Here is a 13,977-nt window from a genome sequence, read left to right as displayed (position 1 = left end):
AAAGGGTCCCGAGTGTGCTGTGGGCAAGAAAGCTGCTGAGGGCTGGAGCAGCCATGCTGGGCAAGCCCGGGGCAGAGGAGCTGCTGCTACACCCGCACCAGCCAGAGCACCAGGGATGGGCACACAGGGGGTGAGAACAGCCCCTTTCCTGCACATCCTTAAGGGGCAGCACACAGCTCCCAGCTGAGCCTGGGCATGGGAAGGGCAAACAGCCCTTTCTACCTACAGCCCATGTGCCCCATGGTACAGCCAGGGCCTAGGGAAGCAGTGTGACCATGGAGTGCAGTCATTCCCATGGCAGCAGGTGCTCTGCAGCCTCTTACACACGAGGAACCACAGCAGCTTGTTCTCAGCTGGTTTTATTCCAGCTCTGTCACAAGTGCAGAAGTTTCTCAGCTGTTCCAGTGATTCTCATCCGCACGTGCAGCCCAAGCACCAGTCTGGAACAGGACCCTGCCCATGCAGCCCTGGGAGACTGCAGGACCAAGCTGGACAGGAGCCCAAGAGCTGCCATAAGCCCTTGTCTGCTTCCCACACATCCAAACCTTAAGCCCCCAGATTAATCTTCCCAAGGAATAAGAGTGGCACCAAGTGGGCTATTAGGAGATAACCCACTGTTGCCTTCCTTCCTTGCAGCACAGCTCAGGGGACAGGCTTCCTCTCACTGTGCCTTGCATCCCAGCACACAGACGTGCCTCACCCAGAGCTCCACTGGGGTCTCACGAGAAGAAACTCCCATCACCTCCAGCATCCTGAAATAAAGCAGAAGAAGAGTCTCATTCTGCTCAGCCATCTCCCACCTGACATAGTGTGACACCCACAGCCAGAGATGAACCAGACTGGTTTGTGCTGGAAGGGACCTTAAACCTTACCCAGCTCCAACCCCTGCCACAGGCAGGGACCCCTTCCACTGGAGCAGCTGCTCCAAGCCCCTGTGTCCAACCTGGCCTTGAGCACTGCCAGGGATGGGGCAGCCACAGCTTCTCTGGGCACCCTGTGCCAGCGCCTCAGCACCCTCACAGGGAACAGCTTCTGCCTCAGAGCTCAGCTCAGAGGTTTCTCACCTCTTTTCTGCCTCTTGGAGAAGGGATTTCGCGGCTTCAGGGTCACTCTTCATAAAGGTTTGATATGGAGAAGATGACTCCAGGTAACCCACCACACCAGCGACAGTCATGGGGATGGTATCAAAGATATCGGTAATTCTGGGACACATGGGGGAGAAAGCAGCACTGGCAAGTTACATCTTAGAGGCAGGGGAACAAGGACAACAGACTGACAAGGTGGTGAATATCTGATACCATGAAATACCAACAGATGGAAACAACATCCAGCTGTGGCATTTGGTAGGTCAGAAGCTCCAACTGATGCACTACTAGAGCAGAGATGGTCATTAGGACCATCTAACATAGTCTGTGACCTGATCAGCCCTTTCAACACAGGCCTATTCCCCTCCAGGAGCCAGGACACCAACACGTCTGCACCACCACTGCCAACATGTCCTTTATGCTGCAGAGTCAGCCCCTGCCCCAGGCCCTGGTGGGAAGGGGGCACTGGATCCCTGCAATTCTTGTCAGGTTCTTTCACTCACTGCATTGTTCCCCTTCCTCCATGAAGTGATCAGCCCAGACCCTCAGATTACCATAACTCACCATAAAGAAACCCCTAACCCCGTTCTCCTTGAGCAGGAAGGGCTCTTGCACCCCTCGGACCTCACACGCTGGCCAGCACAGACCCACATCCAATGCAGCAGAAGTGGAAGTGCAGCCACAGTGCATGTGCTGGAAGCTCTGGCAAACCCAGCTCTGACCGAACTGGTGGCAGGGAGAGGAGCGGAGATGCCACCTCCACGCACTGCTGGTGCTGCACCGAGGGGTTCTGCTCACCTCTGCTTGTCTGGGAATGGCAAAGCCTCAAAGATCTCCTTGTAGTCCTCCAAGACAAGTTTTATCCTGTGATGGGAGTGTTTTAAAAGCAGGTCCCAGAACTGTAAAGGCAGTGCATTAGAAACCAACCACAGCCCTGCTGGAAGCTCTCAGCCTCACCTGGCCCTAGATCTGATGCACTCATAAACATTTTCTTAAACACTCCTGGCATTAAAATACACCAAAATCTTTCTTAGCATCAAGAACTTGAGAATACTCTTTTATTATAGAGATGAGGGTCTGCCGCGGAAAGGACTCAGTCAGAGACCAATATGATCAGACAAGAAGCCCTTTATTGCAAAGCATTAACTCCTTATATACTATTGCTTACACACACCTACAGTAATCTGGCATATCATGATTGGATACTTGTCTTGAAGACCCTTAGTGACTAACATAGAATTGGTTAAGCACAGGTGTGAGAACTTGACCTCGAACGCTTGCCAACAGTCCACAGTTCTCATCACTCAGTGAATTACAGCTTCTTCTTATCTTGCTTGCTTAGGCTTCCTCAGGCCTCCCACGGCCTTGCTGTATCCCTCGGAGTTATTCAGAGCTCATGTACCAAATATCCATTCTCCTGTGAGAACTGTCTCCACACCAGGTTATAGTAAGTGGCCTTTGTATGTTCCTGTATGGCCAGGAGCAGGGTCTGGACTTTTGTGCACAAGGAGCTTTCCCCCAGCTCCGCGTGTTGTGCCCGGGAGGAAGCAGGAGGGAGAGATCAGAGGCTCAGATGGGTACGGGGGTGGCGGCTGCGGATGATGGGGCTGTGGGGACACCGCGGTCAGGGGAGGAGCAGGCGGGCGATAGGACCCGGGCGGCACCGCCGAGAGGGGCGGGGCCTGGCTAATTAGGGGGCGGGGTATGTTGGTTGTGGGCGGAGTCACGGGGTGACGGACGCGCCACCTGTAGAAAAGGCGAGCACCGGGTAAGCCGGGGCGTGGCTCCGGCGGCTCCTGCATTGGGGTGAGTGTGGGGTCCTGGTGCATCCGGTTCTCCGTGTCCCGGAGCCATCCCCGGCCCCTTCCCGAGAGCTCCCGGCGGCTCCAGCGGGCGCTGCTGCTCCGCAGAGCCGGGACCGACACCGGGGAGGGGCCCCGGGCTCCGGCGGCCGAGTGCTGGGAGCGGAGCCCGAGGGCTGAGCCTGGGCTGGGGCCGCGCTCGGAGCTGGGCAATGGAGTCCTGAGCGTTGGAGTCTGGAAACCAAGCGGGGCCGGTTCGGGGTCAGAACCAGGGACCGGGGGCTGGGGGCTGGACCCGGGGTCACTAAAACCGGGTTTGGGGCTCGGCAATGGAGACCAAGCCCCACGTGTTGGAGTCTGGAGCCCGGCTCACGGGGTCAGTTGGGGGGCTCAGAGAGAGCCCGAGCTGCCCAAAGCAGGTTCCGAGCTTAGACCCAGAGCCCCGTGCATGGAAGTCTCCGCATGAGCCCTCCCTGGGCTGGTGCCGGGGCTCAGGCACAGAGCGGCTCCTGCCTTCTGCCGCTGAGCCCCGGCCCCGGCTGCACCGGGCTCCGGCTGCCGCTGAGGCCGTTCTGTGTCCCGGGGGAAGGTGCCGGCCCCGTGGGGGGGGGGGGGGGAAGGCTCTGCCGGAGCCGCAGGCGGCGTTAACCGGGAAGGGAGGAGCGGTGCGGGGGGAACCGGGTGGAACCGGCGCTGGGGCTGCGGCTGCAGGGAGGGGGGATGGAGAGGAGAGAGGCGCGGGCGGGCACGGGAGCAGCGGCTGCGGATGCCGCGGGCGGGCGGTGGGAGCCGGGGCGGCCCCGGCGGCTCCGTTCGCACACAGGGAGCGGGTTCTGGGGCCCTGAGAGCGCTCAGTGCGGCCGTACGGAGATGGACTCGGATGCTGCGGGCACCGTTCCGGAGGGCCCCGTGTGCAGGAGTTGTTGTTTGCATTGGGTCCTCATGAACCCACTGGGTTGTTGGTGCTGGCTTCAGGTCCAGCGTGAGCAGTGAGGTGAGTGGGAGCAGTGTGCTCCCGGGTGGGCTTGGTTACCCTCGGCAGCACCAGCAGGTTCTGTTGATTGTCCTGGGAGGGCTGTGCTTGCAGAGGAAGGTGTGCAGGAGCTGGGTTCATTGCATCGTGTTTTCCTGAGATGGGAAGGATGAGTTTGGCTTTGCTTTGGGAAGAAGCAGGTCTGGTTTTGTTGGGGTGCTGGCGTCTGATGTCCATGGGCTTCTCCTTGACTTCTGCACCTGCTGCCTTGAGCCTTCTGTGTGCTTTGAGGCAGAGTTTAGCGCTGCCCTCTTCCTTGAGGACTTGGAACAACAGCCTGGCAGGGAAAGGAGGTAGGGAAAAGAGGAAGGAATTTGCCTGCTGCCCTTACAGTGGGATGCAGGAAGAAAGTTGTCTCTTTGCTGAAGGTCTTGAACCTCTGAATTGCTACTGAGTCCTGAGGGTACCCGGTGATGGTGCCCCTTTGGGAGCAGGGTTTGTCTGTGCCCTGTGCTATGGGTGGCCAGCAGGCTCTGTGCTTTAGAGAAGTTGCTTGCTATGTTTTAGAGCCTGCTTGTGCTGCCTGTGGTTGATGCTTGCATTGGCACCAGGCCATGACCAAATGCTCGCTGTGTCTTTGTTGAGAGATGCTTTTTGCTTTGCTGAGTGATCCCTGTTCCTTGCACTGAAACATGGAGGACTCTAAAACAATGACATTGGACTCTGTGCCTGTGGTGTTTGCTCTCCTGCACTGACTGCTGGCCCCCAAACCCCTTTTGCTTGACCTCTACTGTAAGTAGTCTGTATGGTCTTTGGACTGTGCCTTGTTTACAGCATGCAGCAATAACATGAGGTGTGTCTAACAGTGATGTTATGTTTCAAAGCATTGCATGTGCGTGGCTGCTGTCACTGTCACCATTTACAAGGAGGGAGAAAGAAGCCCAGATCAGACAGAGAACAAGATCAGAGCTTCCCAATGAGTCTGTAGAGGAGCTGAGCCTGAGCCCTTTCCATGGGTCCTGTGCCTCCTCTGCTCTCCCTCAGCTGCTGCCCGAGGCTGGGATAGCCCAGAGCAAAGAGAATGACTCCTGGGGTCCCCAGGTGCTGTAGAAACAAGTGCCTGGGCCCGAGGGCTGATGAGCTCCTACCCACACCTGATCTCAGCCTACCCAGAGCCCCCTTGCTGTGTCTGTGAGAGGGGAAACTGAGGCACGGAGCTGCTGGGTCATCTGCAGGGCCTGCAGGGTCCCTGCTGGTGCAAGCATCAGGGAGATGCCTGTTGGAGGCTGCAGTGCTTGTAATGAAAGGTACTGGAGGCAGAGAAGGTGCTTGCTGCAGTTGGGCATTACTGGCATTCACGTCCCTCCCTTCCTCCATATATTCTGCAGGAGCTTCTTCTCATATCTCGTGGTTCGCAGCATCCCACCCCTAAATGCCTTTCCTGCTTTCCCTTTGTGGTGTCTGCTGGCTGAGGGAGGAAGCTGTATTGGCACTGCTGTTCTCAAAGGGAGGGTTGCGATGCTATTTGGGAAGCTAACAAAAGCTTAAGGGCAAATCCTACTTCAGGATGTGCAGCAGGCAAGAAGGCCGGTCTGGATGCAGCCTGGAAGCTGGTGGATGTTGTGGATTGTCCAAGAGATGGGAGTGGGTTTTGGCTGAGGAATTGTTGGAGGATCCTGATGGACTTTCTGTGTGTGCTGGGCAATCTGTTCCCTGTGTCTGTACAGTTGGGGTTTTACAGAAGCTGCATCCTGTAGAGTGTAGTTGAGTTACATATGAATGATCCCTGCTGCTGGGCCTGAGAGGTTCGTGTCTGTCCAAAAGAGCCTTTCCCTCTTGTTGCACTCCCTGATGCTTCCAAGAGCTTTGGTGATGCTGAATTGTACCTGCAAATAGGTTTAGAGCACTCCAGCAAGGCTTTTGCTGGGCTAATGTTGTCAATGCTTGTTTGTGTTCCCTCAGCCTTGATGCTGCTCCTGTCTGCACGTGATCCTCCAGAGCAAGACCAGAGGCAATCCAGGGAAGACTGCTGGGATGAATACCTTCCATCCTCTCCCTATGTACCAGAAATGGGATCGTCTGACAGTAAGTGACACCTCTATGCTTTTACACATCATCCATAAGTGTAAAATGGCTTTAGTTCCAAGTTACCCCCATGTATTACCCAGAAGCAGCTGAGAAATTGTGGTTTAGCTCTGAATGGACATATTGGTGAGAGATCTGAGGCACGTTTCTCTCTAGAAAATGCCTGTGTTCGTATCAGCCTCAGCTCTGTCTGCAAAGGATGCTGTTCCTTATGCTGCTGCTGAAGTGTGTTTGGGAGAGATCCCAAGCAAGGCTGGCTCTGTCTATATAACAAGCAGAATTTGTCTGGGACCATTTTATTAACTGGAAAAGCTTCTGGAGAAAGATCTCGGTGTATTGGGAATATGATGGGAGATGTAAAGGTCTTTGCTGGTGTTTACTGGTGCTTGGATGTGTGTGGTAGAAGGAGAGCAGGAAGAAGTCCTGTAGTGGTGTGAGCTGAAGCAAGGGAGATGGGTGCTTGGTGACTTGGAAATGACTTTGAGTTCTTCAAGCTTGTTCTGAAGGAGGTCTCATTGCTCTCTTTGGTTAAGGAAGGGGTTTCTGTGCAGCCTGGGAAGAACATTTCTAACCCTTGCAGGAGCTGGTAACCCCTGATGTGAAGTGTGGCAGCTCCCTGTCCACCTTCCTTTTGCTGGGGGTTCAGTGGCCAGTGCAGGCTGTAAGGGTTGTGTTGGTCAGGGACATGTTTTGTGCTGGTTCAGCTGGAGGCTGAGTTGGGAGGAGGCAAATGGATGGAGGGAGTGCTCATGAGCAAGCAAAGGGCTGATGCCATCTGCTTTTAGGGATGGTGCAAACAAGGTGAGGAATGGTGTTTGGTGGCTGATTGTTGTGTGGGTTTGGGTTTGATGCTCTGTGTTTGGAGGCTTCCTCTACTCTGGTTCTAGCAGTTTGTGTAATGCTGTTTCCAGGGGAACATGGAGGATTATGCTCTTCCCTAACCTTTAAATGACTTGGGGTTTTACTGAGCACGTCAGGGTTGGAGTCACACCATGAGGGGGAGCTAGAATGTAATAGGAAGGAATACACCTTTCTTGTGGAGTAGTCAGGCTGGTGAGTGTAAAACCAATGTTGTTGAGAACAGAGGAATGAATGGAGGCAATGGGGAAGGAAATTAGCACTTTCTTGTTCTTCCCCCTCCCTTTAAAAAGAGAAAAGAACTTAAAACCCCTTAAAATTCCTTCCAGAACTTGAAATTTCACAGCAATATTTAAATGCCATGATCAGGTTTGCAAAGATGAAAGGGAATAACCAAGTGGAAAGTGATGGCAATGGATGGATGCTGTGGTGGGGCAGTGTGGTGAGGGAGAGTCAGCTGGGTTGAGGTGCCTGTAACCCTAAAGCGCATTGATGGGGCACATGAATGTGTCCTCTGGGCCTTGGCAGTTCCCAGAGTGCTTCCCTTGAGGTGGAAGTGATTGAATCTTTAAAGGTAATAATGAAAGAGCCAAGTGTCAATGAGAGCTTCTGGCAGAGTGTGATGGGGCTGTGGTCCTGGGGGGGAGATGCTCACTGAGGTGACTGAAGTCAAGAGTACCAACTGAGTGTGGGCAGTGGGCAGGAGCCCTTGTTATTGTGGAAGGCATTGATATGGGAAGGAAAAAGGGGATGGAAGAATTCACTGGTGAGGAGGGGATGTGGGACAGATGAGCAGTGTTTTGTAGCTGTTCCAGCTGTGTGCTTGGTTGCAGGGCAATGAGCCCATTCAGTTTAGCAGGGGCTTCAGCAGTTGATTAATTCATGTGGTCTGGATTTGTGAAATTCACTTTTCACCTTTGTGCTGTCAAAGTCTGTGCCAGAGCCAGGTTATTCTGTGTACACCTCAAGCTCGCATCAGAGATGAGAGGCGCTTGGGGCTGGGCTGTGTATGAAGGTGCTGTGAATGCAGAGATTGCCACTGTTGGAGGGCTGTTGGCATCCCCATTTTTCACACCAACCAATCGAGGCCCAGGGAGAAAACAAGCCCGGGGAGCCCCAAACTGGCCACATGTGCTGGTGCTGAGCCCTGGGCTTGTGCTGTTGTGACTGGGATGCCCCTTTGAGGTGATGGCCGAAGGTACGTCCTTTCTCCTTGCCCTATGTCCAGGCCCTAATGGCCTGAAGTCACTGTCCCTTGAGGTTCTGTGCCTTCAGTGGAGTCTCCATGTGATTTGCCCACAGTGTTCCAGCAGTTACATCCTCCCCTAGGTGTAAGGTTGCATTTTGGCTTTAGTTGTGGGCTCCTTCCACCTTATGGGACATTTCCTTTTGCAATCCCTGCAGGTGATTTCCTCTTGTTAAAGGCAGTTTCCATCACTGTGCCATAGATGTGCAAGGCTGGGTGAGCACCAGACCGGTGTGCTGGGATAGCCCGGAGGACGCGCTCTCTCTTGTGCTCCAGCACAGGAGGAGCCGTGGGAAGCCTGAAGAAATCTGGGATTAGAGCTCGGAGCAAAACTTCCTTCCCAGCAGCTTTTCCCTGCAGAAAGAGGAGGCTTTTGGCAAGAGACCCTGACGTGTGATGCATCAGTGCAGTGCTAAAGAAAAGGGGGAAAAGACGCTACGTTATTCCCCCCTCCTTCCCTCTGCCTCTTCCCAGCAAATTGGGAATCTATGGAATTGTGATCATATGGGGTGAAAACTAATAAAAGGATTAATAAAGTGAGATGATATTCTGACTGGGCAGCTGTTTTGTTGGCACTGGTTTCATGTGTGTGTGTTGGAATTGGGATGGGGGGAATAACGTAGCATCTGGGCTGGTGTAATGACAGTAAAGCAGGCAAGGATGGCCCAATGAGATGGGATTTAGAGCAGCTCCATAGACTGGACATGGAAATAACACCATGTTCCAGAGAGTGAATGGGAGAGCGGTGGCACTGCCTGACCTGCCAGGTCCATGCAACCCCAAATAACCCCTTTGTGTAAAGGGGATCATCTCCCCATGGCTCTGCTGAGCTCCTTCCCTATGGCTGAGGCCGCATGGGCTGTGGGGTGCTTGGCAGAAGTGAGGACAAGCACTGGGTTTCTCCAGTGCAGGGCTCAGCACTGATGGTGCTGCTGCACCTCTTTGTCCCTGTCCCTCCTCCTGCTGACAGTGTGGTCCTTATGTTTCAGTCAGAGGAGGAATCTGCGTAGCTTGAGAGGGGAGAGGGAAACAGATCTGAGCTTGCAGAAGAGAGGTGGGATGTGTCAGGGCCTCCTGAATCCCAGTGTCAGCCGTTAGAGAGGGGCTTTGCTAACCAGTAACTGAACCTCCATGGTGTCTGTCCTGTGTGCTGATCCTGGAAGCCATCCCTTGGGTCACGCTGTGTGCCCACATCTCATGTGGGTCCTTGTGAAGGCCTCCTTGGAGGAGCAGAAAGCAGCAGGGGCTTGAGTGCAGCTGAGGGCAGCAGCCCCTTAGTGTCTGTATGAGCCAGAGCACCCTGGCTGTGCTGCCCTGCTTGCACCCGAGGGTGCTGTGGTGGCCCAAGGCCCACGTGTGTGAGCAGAGCTGCTCTGCAGTGCCTGTGATGATGAGGCCTGGGCACTGCTCACACCCCTGGCTCTTAGATCCCAGTCTCCAAACCCCAGGAGCACCATCCCAGCTTCTCCTCATGCCTCAGCATCCCTGCAGGCGAGCTCTCCTTCCCATAGCCGCTGTGCTCCATGTCCCAGCTCCATCCTTGGCTCTGTGAGGGTCTTGTTGGGATCATAGGGGTGGGATGCTCTGCTTCTCTGCAGGCTGGAAGTTTGCCCGTGGCCCCCTTTGCCTTTGGAGCTGCAGCTTCTGCTTCTCATTAGCTCAATAGGAATATGGATCAGCAGTGTTCAGTGCTAATGGATGTTGTGAACTGAACCAGGCTGAAGATGAGATGAGAGCACATCCTCACTTGTAGGCACAGGGAACCCCTCCAACCAGGGCAGGCTGAGAGCTGACAGAGACCCTCAGCACAGGCCCTGTTTAGAATGAATGGCTCAGACCGTTAAAGGAACCCTTTACCGCATCCCTTTCCTTGCGGTGCTCTGTGAAGGGAGTCCCTGCAGGCCTGAGGGCAGAGTTTGCCGTCCCTGGGCTGGGCTTGGATGGCGGATCCGAGCTGGGGCTGTGGCGTTTTCCTGCTGTCTGAGGAAGCAAAGCGGGGCTCGAGGGAGCGGCAGAGGGGGCAGAGCGGCCGGGGCAGGAGGGAGCTCCGGGCTCAGGAGCAGTCGAGAGCAGCACGGGAGGGAGCGGAGGAGAGCCGGGAATGCTGCGGCTCCAGAGCCGGGAATGCTGCGGCTCCAGAGCTGGGAATGCTGCGGCTCTAGAGCTGGGAATGCTGCGGCTCTAGAGCAGGGAATGCTGCGGCTGTAGAGCAGGGAATGCTGCGGCTCCAGAGCCGGGAATGCTGCGGCTCCAGAGCAGGGAATGCTGCGGCTCTAGAGCCGGGAATGCTGCGGCTCCAGAGCAGGGAATGCTGCGGCTCCAGAGCCGGGAATGCTGCGGCTCCAGAGCAGGGAATGCTGCGGCTCTAGAGCGGGAATGCTGCGGCTCCAGAGCCAGGAATGCTGCGGCTCTAGAGCAGGGAATGCTGCGGCTCTAGAGCAGGGAATGCTGCGGCTCTAGAGCCGGGAATGCTGCGGCTCCAGAGCAGGAAGGGTCCGAGCGGGTGGGAAGGGAGCAGGCGGGGCAGGAGCCGGTGCTGGGGGCGGGAGGTGTCCGAGGAGCTGTCACCTTTGCACAGTGCTCCAGGTGGGATCGTCCCTCCTGTGGGCAGCGCCCGTCTCTATGGGGCCGTGTCCCTGGAGCAGGGGTGGGCGAGTGCCTCTCATCCGCCGCTCTGTAGCCCGCAGGGAGCCCCGTGTCAGCTCAGCCTAGCGAGGGTGTCGGGAGAGGTGTCCCCATCTCAAGGCACAGCAGCTCTGCGGGATGTGCTTGTCAGGGCAGGTCCGGGAGTGCTTTATGTGCAGGCAGCTCATGGTATGTGCAGGGCACCGCAGGTTGGCTTGAGCTGCACGGATGTGTTTGGGGCTGGCTCCATCCCTCCTGCCTGCGCTGCACGTGCCTGGCTCCCACCCGCTCATCCCATGGGATTAAACCTGCTCAAGGCAAAGCCAGCGCACCCTCGAGATGCTGTTGTCCTCGACAGCCTGGCTGGTAGGATCTGTACTAATGTACCCAAGGCCTTTAGGTGCTCTTCTGCAAGCCCTGGTGACGCCAGAGGCAACAGTGGCTGTTGAGGCAGGTTATGGGGCTGCATCTGCCCCCTGTGTCAGCATCCTTTGCTAAGGAAGGGTTTAGAGCTGCTGAATGTATTGGTGTGGATGGGTGTTTGCTGACTGGGAACACTGTGGCCAAAGTGGAGTTTTCCTGTGCGGGAGCCAAAGCGTTTCTGTGCCTGGGGGCAGCAGAGGCTCACGTCTGTGTCCAGGCTCTCGTCTTTGCATCTCCCCCTGTACGTGTGGGTGAGGAGTTAGGGCATGGGAAAGGGATGGTGGCTGTGAGCTGGGAGAGAGCAGGGAAGTTCCAACTTACACCCACCCCCCATGTGTGACCCCCGAGTGGCCCTGTCCTAGGGGTACTGGAGGGCATTCAGCCAGTGCCGGTCCTGGGGCCAGGCTGGATGGGGCCAGTCCTGGCCCTGCTCTGAGCAGGAGCACCCTGAATGTCTGGGGTTGTTTGAGCTGTGCTGAGCCCCCTCCTTTCCTGGCAGTGCTGCCTTGGGCTGGGAGCACGTCTGTGAGGTGAGGGTGTGAGAAGAGGGTAACGTCTGTGCTGTCTATGGGGTTTTATTCCCTGCCATCCAAGGCTGGCGTAGGCTCTCAGGGAGCAGCAGGAGGTGTGGAGCAGGGCTCATCCCGCAGGGCACCCAGGGAGAGGGGCACGGCTGTGATGTTGCTGGTCCTGCATCACTCTCCTCCTGCCCCACAGCTTCCGTAGGCAGCAGCACCCCTAGGACAGGCAGGCTCCCTCTGGAGCAGGGCTGCACATCCCGGGTCCCCACAGATGCTGCCCTTTAGGTCCAGCTCCGCTTTGTGAGGAGCGCTGGTTTGCAGGCCTGTGAGTGAGTGTCAAGTGCCCGGCAGTGGAGGGGTTTTCTGGGATGACTTTGCTGGTTTCAGGTGTTCTGGTACCTGCTGAGGTGCTGTCACTGACAGGGCGAGGTGCAGGGATGCTGGCAATAGGGGATAACGTCATCTCCTGGTCCCAGGCAGGAAGGGCCATCAGAGCTCCTTGGAGTCAAGTGGCACCGCTCTGAGCATTAAATACATATCCAGCAGCGCACACTTCCCATGCATCCCCTCATGAAGGACTTACTTAACCAGGCCCCCTTGCTGTGTCAGTCTGTGTGCTTCTGTACCCGTGTGTCAAGGGGCTGGGCTCTTTACTGCCTTGCAGGCTGCATCTGGCTGCAGAGACCGTTCTGTGTCCCCACTGTGCCCTGTCCCACTGAGCCATGGGAGGGAGACGGTTGGGAATGCAGGTGGGTGATGGCCTGGTTTAGGCTGGGATAGAGCTCGTTTGCTTCCCATGAGCTGGCTCAGCGCTGCACTTCGGGTTTTGTCTGAGACTGATGCTGATAACATCAGATAGAGCTCATTTGCTTCCCCCGAGCTGGTGCAGTGCTGTGCTTTGTGTTTTGTCTGAGACTGATGCTGATAACATCAGCAGTGAGGTTTTAGCTCTTGCTGTGTGGTACTTAGCCCGATCCCAGGACTTGTCAGACTCTTGTGCTGTGCCAGTGAGGAGGGGCACTGGAAGCTGGGAGGGAGCAGAGCCAGGACACCTGTCCCAAAGGAGCCAAAGGATCATCCCATCCCACAGCACGTCATGCCCAGGATAGGAACTGGGGGGAGTTACCTGGAAGGCAGCGATCGCTGCTTGGGTCGGGCTGGTATCGGTTGGTGGCTGCTGAGCCATTGCATTGTGCATCACTTGTGTTCATTGGTTTTAACCTTCCCTTTTGTCCCCTTTAGCTTTACATTCTGTCCCCTTGTTACTTCCCTTATCATTATTAGTAGTAGGACTTGTGTTATCATGTATTTAATTTATATTATGCATTTTCTGTTGTATATTGTTAAGTTCTGGGCCCCTCACTACAAGGGAGACATGAAGGGGACTTGGCTGGTGGGAAGGGCAGGAGCACAGCACATTGCACTCTAAGCATCATCTTGTGCCTTTGAACCCTGCAGGTGCCCAATGGGCTGGAGGCCGTGAGCATGGAGAGCAAGGGCTGCCTGAGCAGCGGACGGTGAAGAGACAGATGGGACATCGTTGGAACGCAGGCCCAAGGAGAGGCCCCGTGCAGGTAAGGACACACTGGGGACACAGTGTAGGGTATTTGCAGGTTGTCCTCTTGGCAGGGATACAGGCAGTAGTTAAGGGGTGCAGGCAGTGGCAGGAGGGGAAGTGTAGGTGTCAGGCTGGGTAGCTGCAGGTGCAATTTGCCTATTGCAGGTTTCAGGTTGGGAAGCATAGGGGTTAGATGGTATAACAAAGGTGTTAGTTTGGGTAGTGCTGGTGTCACTTTGGGTATTACAGGTGTTAGGTTGGATCCTGTAGGGTGGCACTTTGGGAACCAGAGGTGTCAGGCTGGGTAGAGTAGGTGGCACTTGAGGTGGCATTAGGTTGGCTGTCATAGGTGTTAGATTGGGTAGTGTCAGTGTTACTTTGGGTGTCATAGGTGTTAGGTTGGGTATCATAGTGTTAGGCTGGGTATTGTGGGTGGCACTTTGTGTATTACAGTTGTCAGGTTGGATCCTGTGGTAGGTGGCACTTTGGGAACCGCAGGTGTTAGGTTGGGCAGCAGAGGTGGTACATTGGGCATTGGAGGTGTCAGGCTGGGTAGAGTAGGTGGCACTTGAAGTGGTGTTAGGTTGGATATCATTGGTGTTAGCATGGCTGCTGTGGGTGGCACTTTGGGAACCAGAGGGGTTAGGTTGGGTGTTGTAGGTGGCACTTGGGGTACTGTAGCTGTTAGGCTGGGTATCAGTAAACGGCACTTTGGGTAGTGTAGGTATCAGGCTTGGTACTATGGGTGGCACTTTGGGAACCAATTGTGTTAATTTGGGTAGCAAAGGTGGCACTTTTGAC

The 13,977-nt window shown here is 55.6% G+C and overlaps 1 long non-coding RNA gene across 1 annotated transcript; it reads right to left on the bottom strand.

The window, feature by feature from the left end:
* Positions 1-343: 343 nt before the first annotated feature.
* LOC115945980 (uncharacterized) lies at positions 344-2,148 on the bottom strand. The gene is made up of 3 exons (XR_004549715.1): positions 1,884-2,148; positions 1,065-1,202; positions 344-752 (listed from the first exon to the last, which is right to left on the bottom strand). It is a non-coding gene; the product is annotated as an uncharacterized lncRNA (long non-coding RNA).
* Between the last annotated feature and the right edge of the window lie 11,829 nt (positions 2,149-13,977).

Source organism: Melopsittacus undulatus, chromosome 6, assembly GCF_012275295.1.
Source record: "Melopsittacus undulatus isolate bMelUnd1 chromosome 6, bMelUnd1.mat.Z, whole genome shotgun sequence".
Taxonomy (NCBI): Eukaryota; Metazoa; Chordata; class Aves; order Psittaciformes; family Psittaculidae; genus Melopsittacus; species Melopsittacus undulatus.
Note: the sequence above shows the minus strand (reverse complement) of the source record. Positions and strands in the feature narration are given on the sequence as shown.